Source organism: Pseudorasbora parva, chromosome 3 (genome assembly GCF_024679245.1).
Source record: "Pseudorasbora parva isolate DD20220531a chromosome 3, ASM2467924v1, whole genome shotgun sequence".
NCBI classification, from domain to species: Eukaryota; Metazoa; Chordata; class Actinopteri; order Cypriniformes; family Gobionidae; genus Pseudorasbora; species Pseudorasbora parva.
Window position 1 is genome coordinate 55,066,321 of NC_090174.1, and position 7,354 is coordinate 55,073,674.

Here is a 7,354-nt window from a genome sequence, read left to right on the forward strand (position 1 = left end):
TGTTATCGCAGAATAAACCCCGACAGAGTGATCAGGACCCCGACGCGAAGCGGAGGGGTCTTGCATCACTCTGAAGGGGTTTATTCTGCGATAAAAACCGGCTGGGTGTACATTATCCCGCTTATTACACGGCTACTAGTCTCAAATAAATAATTATTTAGACACAAAATATTGTCTCGAGATTAAATATTTTATTAGCTCTTACGCAAAGCTTCCGCGAAGGAAAACAGTTCCAACCTGCTTTAAGCCTTTATCTATTGCTGAAGATTTGCCATATGCCCTTGCTAAATGTTAAAATGAATGCTGAAAGGGTTAGTTCACCCAAAAATGAAGCCAAGCCTATGATTTACTCACCCTCAAGTCTTTCAGACAAAATATATCGGAGTTATATTTAAAAAGTCCAGGCTAACGTTAATCCCAGCAGTTGTTGTAGTTGTGTTTGAAGTCCATAAAAAATGCAGCTGTCCGTCAAATAACGTGCTCCACACGACTCCGATGGGTTAATAGAGCCTTCTGATTCGAATCGATGCGTTTGTGAAAGAAAAATATCTATATTAAAAACGTTATAAAGGAAACCCGCCTTGAAGTCTTCCATTGTAACCCACGGCTGTTTAAGCCACAAGATGGCGCCAGCGTTAAGCATAGAAGTAGTACCGGTCAAGATAACTTGTAGCACCAGCCTGTCCTCCTCCGAAACACGACCATATAGGTCGTATGTGCATGCAGCGTATTACGACCTATAGTCACGTTTAAAAATGAAGCGCCCTCTAGCTGTCTGATTAATAATGACAGTCTCGTTTGTCGGGTGTGTCGTCATCAAATGAACTTTGACCGTCGTTGTCAACATAAAAATGAGATGAGAGGAAGGAGTCACCCTGAACTTTGTAATCCAGGTGGGTTTATTTTTGTTCTTTTTAAATTATCATTCTGATTGTCTGCAATTCATGTGTAAGTGCAGTATGATGTTTACAAATCAGTTGCAAATGCCACCGAACGAACGCGATTTTACCATAGTAACGTTGTTGCTCAATCCTGTTAGTAAAAGCCACAAATTGTGGTTAGGTGACCACAAAGCTTACCATGTTTTTACCACAGCAACTGTGGTTTCACTGTCTACTATTTGAAAAGCATAACACAACACTTACTATTGTTTTCCCTCAGTATCCATAGTTTTACTGTAGTATTTGTAGTTAAAACATGGTACCATACCATGATTTTAACACAGTAACTGTTTTTACTGTGTACTATTTGTATTTAAGCACTATGACTACAACACTTACCATGGTTTCACTACAGCAATGTAGTTGTACTGTGGTACGTGTAGCTAAAGCACAGTAACCATGGATCTTACCATGGTTTTACCTCAGTAATCATAGTTTTGCTGTGGTGTTTGTAGTTAAACAGTAACCAAAACATATACCATCGGTTTTACCACAATAACCAGAGTTTTACTGTGGTATTTGTCATTAAAGCACTGTAATCACGACACTTACCATGCTTTTAAAGCAGTAACCATAGTTTTTTTCTGTGGTAGCTGTAGTAAAAAAGCATAGTAACACAACATTTTCAATATTTATGTTATTGTATTGTTATTGTTAATATTTTTCTGTCTTCCAGTTTCTTCAGATCACCTGCTCCTCCATCTCCATCTCCCAAAACAACCTTAAATACAACAGTTATTTTAAGAAGCCATTTCTTGCAAAAGCTCACTAACTGTCTGTCTGTCAGCTTTTTTTCTGAACAGTATTTTGTAAATCATCTACACATATATTGGCATATTTTTGTTATTTTCATATTTTCTACACATTCTTGGCAAAGCTCAAAATCTAATTTTGACCAGTTATGTCAGAAAGCTGCTAGTATTAACAGGGAACTTGAACTCAAAGCTCCCAATGCTGATCTTGAAGAAGCTGCAATGGAGGCTGAACAAGTCCTTTAAAGGTTCAGCCCTTCACAGGTAAAGGTGAACACATTTAGCTTTAACAGATTTGTTTTTAAGGAATGTATCTTTATTATGTTATGTGTTATTAACTTTCCTTAAAGTCCTTCCTCTTATATATATTGGTCACAGATCATTTTTAAAACTGCCTCAACATGTATATATTTCTCTTTGTTTCAGCTGAAAAGAAAGTGATGTCAACGGCTTGTTCGTGGAGTGGGATGAATTTGGCGGTTTATGGAGAAGACGAAAATAAAAGAAGAAAAAGCTGCAACGGTAAATATTTCCAGTGGTATGTCTGTTTTTGTCGTAACCCTTGATTGAACATCACTGCATTTACATTTCGCACAGCATTGGAGGTTTCTTAGGCCCTGTCCACACGAAGCCAGCGCTTTCCTAATCCGATCTTTTTTTCCCCTCGTTTCAAGAAATATCTGCGTCCACACAAGATGAAGAAAACGGACTAAAAACGATGTAGTTTGCATGCCAGGCCGATGTGTGGCGCTGTAATTCTGCCACAGAAATACACTAAAAACGGAGAAGAAGAGTTGTGGCTAGAAGGGGTATAGCAGTGGTCGGAGGTGAGGCAAAATCTCACAATAAAATAACAATAAATACATTTGCTACTTAACAGATGTGTTTTATTAATGCCTACACCTACCCCAACCCAAAACATACCCTTACAATAATGCAGATACGTTAATTAAATGACGCAAAATTGATGTGCGCATGCCCAGTGCACATAGTTGTATCCCTTAACTCTTTCCCCGTGCTGGACGTAGTGTGATGACAACACCGTTTCAGAAAATATACGGATTCGCTGTACACACGAAAACAGAAGATGATCATTTTCAGATTTATCCACTTTGGGACCCGGTTTCGAAAAATATCGGATTCATGCTTCTAAAACGCCGGATCCGTGTGGACGAAACGCTGATACGGTACAAAATTTATACGTATACAGCTAACCGCGTCTCCGTGTGGACCGGGCCTTAAACTTTACATATCACACTGCTCCATCAGTAAGAACCTAATAAAGCACGGTTAGTCAAACTCGGTCCTGGAGGGCCACTGTCCTGTAGAGTTTAGCTCCAACCCTAATCAAACACACCTTCCTGTGATTTTCTAGTGATCCTGAATCTAGCTTGCTCAGGTGTGTTTGATCAGGGCTGGAGCTAAACTCTGCAGGACAGTGGCCCTCCAGGACAGAGTTTGAGGAACACTGTAAAAAGTGTCATGTCAACGTAGTAGTAGTTCACACAGATTGTTTATATATGTAAATACGCACTACACCTTACGTCTTTTGCAATGTCTCGTGCATGACATAACATTATAAAAAGTCGGGGCTCAAGTTAAAATCATTTCAACTTCTCATCTCAAGACCTTGCGGGTTATTTTCCCATTCCACTGCCCGCGACTCGCGTTTTTCAAAGCAAACACACTTTCTGTGTGAAAAAGGCCATGATTCATTGTCTCGCTATCACCAGAACAAGCTCAATTTAAGATTGAACATGGGTCTGGGGAGTCTGCTCAGTATTTTCTACCGCACTAGTGGCATGATCAATGGGCCTAATTCAAATGACTTTGTTTGCAATTGATAGTCCATCAAACAATCAGACCACAAGAGGCGTGAGCAATAAGCATCGACCTATCGCTTCTCTATCCGTCATCGTGTTAAATCCAACAATAGCCCACCTGGTGGATAAGCCAGTCTGTGATTGGTTTCCGCAAAAGTGTGTAACAGAACCAGTAGAAATTAATGTGCAGGTTTCCAGACTGAGCTGCAGGGTCAAATCAAATCGCTGGCAGATCGGGCTGGGTTTATCCAGTCTACATACTTCATACAACCGCAATAGGAATATTAGAAAATGTCTGCAATTTTAAGTGATAAAGCTTTATAAAGTCAGGATTCTGATTGATTGTCAATGTTTTTATTGTTTCTCATTTATTTTAATAAAATTATCTTCCATCCTGTCTTGCAGGTTTTCTCATGGATTGGTTATTCTCTATCAGCTCTCTGCATTATCAAACCCAATGGCCCCTTTGCTAACAGTAATCACTCACTCACTCACCCACTCACTCACTCACTCACTCACTCACTCACTCACTCACTCACTCACTCACTCACTCACTCACTCACTCACTCACTCACTCACTCACTCACTCACTCACTCACTCACATACACGCTCATACACTCACTCGCTCGCTCGCTCGCTCACTCACTCATACACTCACACACTCGCTCACTCGCTCATACACTCACTCACACACTCACTCACTCACTCACTCACTCACTCACTCACTCACTCACACACACACACACGCTCATACACTCACTCACTCACTCACTCACCCACTCACTCACTCACTCACTCACTCACTCACTCACTCACTCACTCACTCACTCACTCACTCACTCACTCACATACACGCTCATACACTCACTCGCTCGCTCGCTCGCTCACTCACTCATACACTCACACACTCGCTCACTCGCTCATACACTCACTCACACACTCACTCACTCACTCACTCACTCACTCACTCACTCACTCACTCACTCACTCACACACACACACACGCTCATACACTCATACACTCACTCGCTCACTCACACACACTCGCTCGCTCGCTCACACACACACACTCGCTCACTCAAACACACACACACACTCGCTCACACACACACTCGCTCATACACTCACACACTCGCTCATACACTCACTCACTCACACACTCGCTCATTCACACTCACACACTCGCTCATTCACACTCACACACTCACTCACACACTCGCTCATAGACTCACTCACTCACTTACTCACTCACTCACTCACTCACTCACTCACTCACTCACTCACACACACACACACACACACTCGCTCACACACACACACTCACACACTCGCTCATACACTCACTCACACACTCGCTCATACACTCACACACTCACTCACTCGCTCATTCCCTCACTCGCTCATACACTCACTCACACACTCGCTCATAGACTCACTCACTCACTCGCTCACTCACTCATTCCCTCACTCGCTCATACACTCACTCACACACTCGCTCATAGACTCACTCACTCACTCGCTCACTCACTCATTCCCTCACTCGCTCATACACGCTCGCTCACTCACTCACTCACTCACTCACTCACTCACTCACACACACACACACACACACACACACACACACACACACACACACACACACACACACACACACACACACACACACACACACACACACTCACACACTCACACACTCGCTCATACACTCACTCACACACTCGCTCATAGACTCACTCACTCACTCGCTCACTCACTCATTCCCTCACACGCTCATACACACACACACACACACACACACTCACACACTCGCTCATACACTCACTCACACACTCGCTCATACACTCATACACTCACACACTCACTCACTCGCTCATTCCCTCACTCGCTCATACACTCACTCACACACTCGCTCATAGACTCACTCACTCACTCGCTCACTCACTCATTCCCTCACACGCTCATACACGCTCGCTCACTCACTCACTCACTCACTCACTCACTCACTCACTCACTCACTCACTCTCACACACACACACACACACACACACACACACACACACACACACACACACACACACACACACACACACACACACACACACACACACACACACACACACACACACACACAAAAACACTTTCTGCCAACTTCTGCTTATAGCATCTCTACTTGTATTAATTTCTCCTCTACAGTGAACAGTCCAAAATTATAAGCAACTTTTTTTGTTTTTTCTTTTTTTCTTCTTTTCTTTATAGTGGCACAATCTGGAGAAGTACCTGGGTGACAGAGGATGCTGTGCTGGGCACTTATGTTTGTCTTTAAACAGTTTGACATATCAATAAACATTGTGAAATGACAAAATGTGTGCATTCATTGTTTTGTTTTTTGTTTTTTACTTTTAACTTTTTTTTTTATTCTTATAGTTAAACTAGTAGAGTTAAGAATGGCAAAAGGTTTTCAGGAAACACAGTGATTAAATGTATACTGTAAATACACTGTAAATATTACATAAGCACTTTATTTAAATATTAGCTGCACTTATCTTTGGTCTTATCTTTAGATTAGTTGTTTTTTGTAAAACAAAGGACTTTTTTTATGTTTATTTGTCATACAGTATACAACTGCAGAATGTTTGAACTTAAAAGTTGTGCATTAATTAATAGTTGGGTAATGTATACAATGGAAACCATTAGGCCCTTGCTTGGGGTGAAAAAAATCACTATAATCAACAAATCTATTGCTGCATCAGGTAAACCCCCCAAATGCAATCTGTCATTTTAGTTGTATTATATTTAATGGGGACAAATACATGTTTAACTGATAATCTGTTTATTCATCACAAGTCCCTGAAAGAACGTGTCATAAAATACCATATATGGGCAAGGAAGTGTGACGCATCTCCTCAACTGAGTTGTCATTGGCTTTGACATTTTCCGGCACCGACAGGACTGGTTGTGGTTGGACAATCTTTAAACCCGTATTAAAAAAAAGTTAATGTTGCAAAGTACGTTTTGTTGTTATTATTACGTCAGTAATGCATTCAGTTAACAATGCGGTGTTGCTATGTTGTGAGAAATTACCTCTTTACCAAGATCCTAACCCTAACCCTAAGTGTAACTTCACTGAACTACAAACTAAGACAATGGCGTCCCATCGATATAGTGACAGAGGCTTATGGGTAATGCAGTTTAAAACGTGTAAGAAAGAAATTGGAAACATTACTATCTTTAATGAGCAAAGGGATATCTAATCATGTTCATTGTGTAAACCTCTATGAGGTATTTGAGAGGCAGGCTGAATTTGGTATTTTACTTGAGCATTTAAAAAAAAAAAAAACCTTTATATCACCTTTTGATAGATAGATAGATAGATAGATAGATAGATAGATAGATAGATAGATAGATAGACAGACAGACAGACAGACAGACAGACAGACAGACAGACAGACAGACAGACAGACAGACAGACAGACAGACAGACAGACAGACAGATAGATAGATAGATAGATAGATAGATAGATAGATAGATAGATAGATAGATAGATAGATAGATAGATAGATAGATAGATAGATAGATAGATAGATAGATAGATAGATAGATAGATGGATGGATGGATTTGAAAACGGTGACCAACATTATTTAGTTGTCATACAAATTTTCTTTTTGAATCTATCATCAGACTTTGATGCTCTTCTAGGGGACTATACTTGGCCCCTGGGGATGGCAGGGCAGTAAAACACACACAGATGTATACTTATCATGGACATGTGTCAAGTGTCACATTAATATTGTCTTTTAAACGACTTTCAATCTTTAATTCAGTCATAGTTAACAGA

The 7,354-nt window shown here is 40.7% G+C and overlaps 1 long non-coding RNA gene across 2 annotated transcripts; it reads left to right on the top strand.

Annotated features, from left to right (window-relative positions):
* Positions 1 to 809: 809 nt before the first annotated feature.
* Positions 810 to 5,879, top strand: LOC137072062 (uncharacterized). 2 transcript variants are annotated; one of them, XR_010904608.1, is made up of 5 exons: positions 810 to 893; positions 1,618 to 1,957; positions 2,120 to 2,231; positions 3,922 to 3,991; positions 5,774 to 5,879. It is a non-coding gene; the product is annotated as an uncharacterized lncRNA (long non-coding RNA). The 2 variants fall into 2 exon arrangements; XR_010904607.1 differs by having other exon boundaries at positions 2,120 to 2,215.
* Positions 5,880 to 7,354: the final 1,475 nt, after the last annotated feature.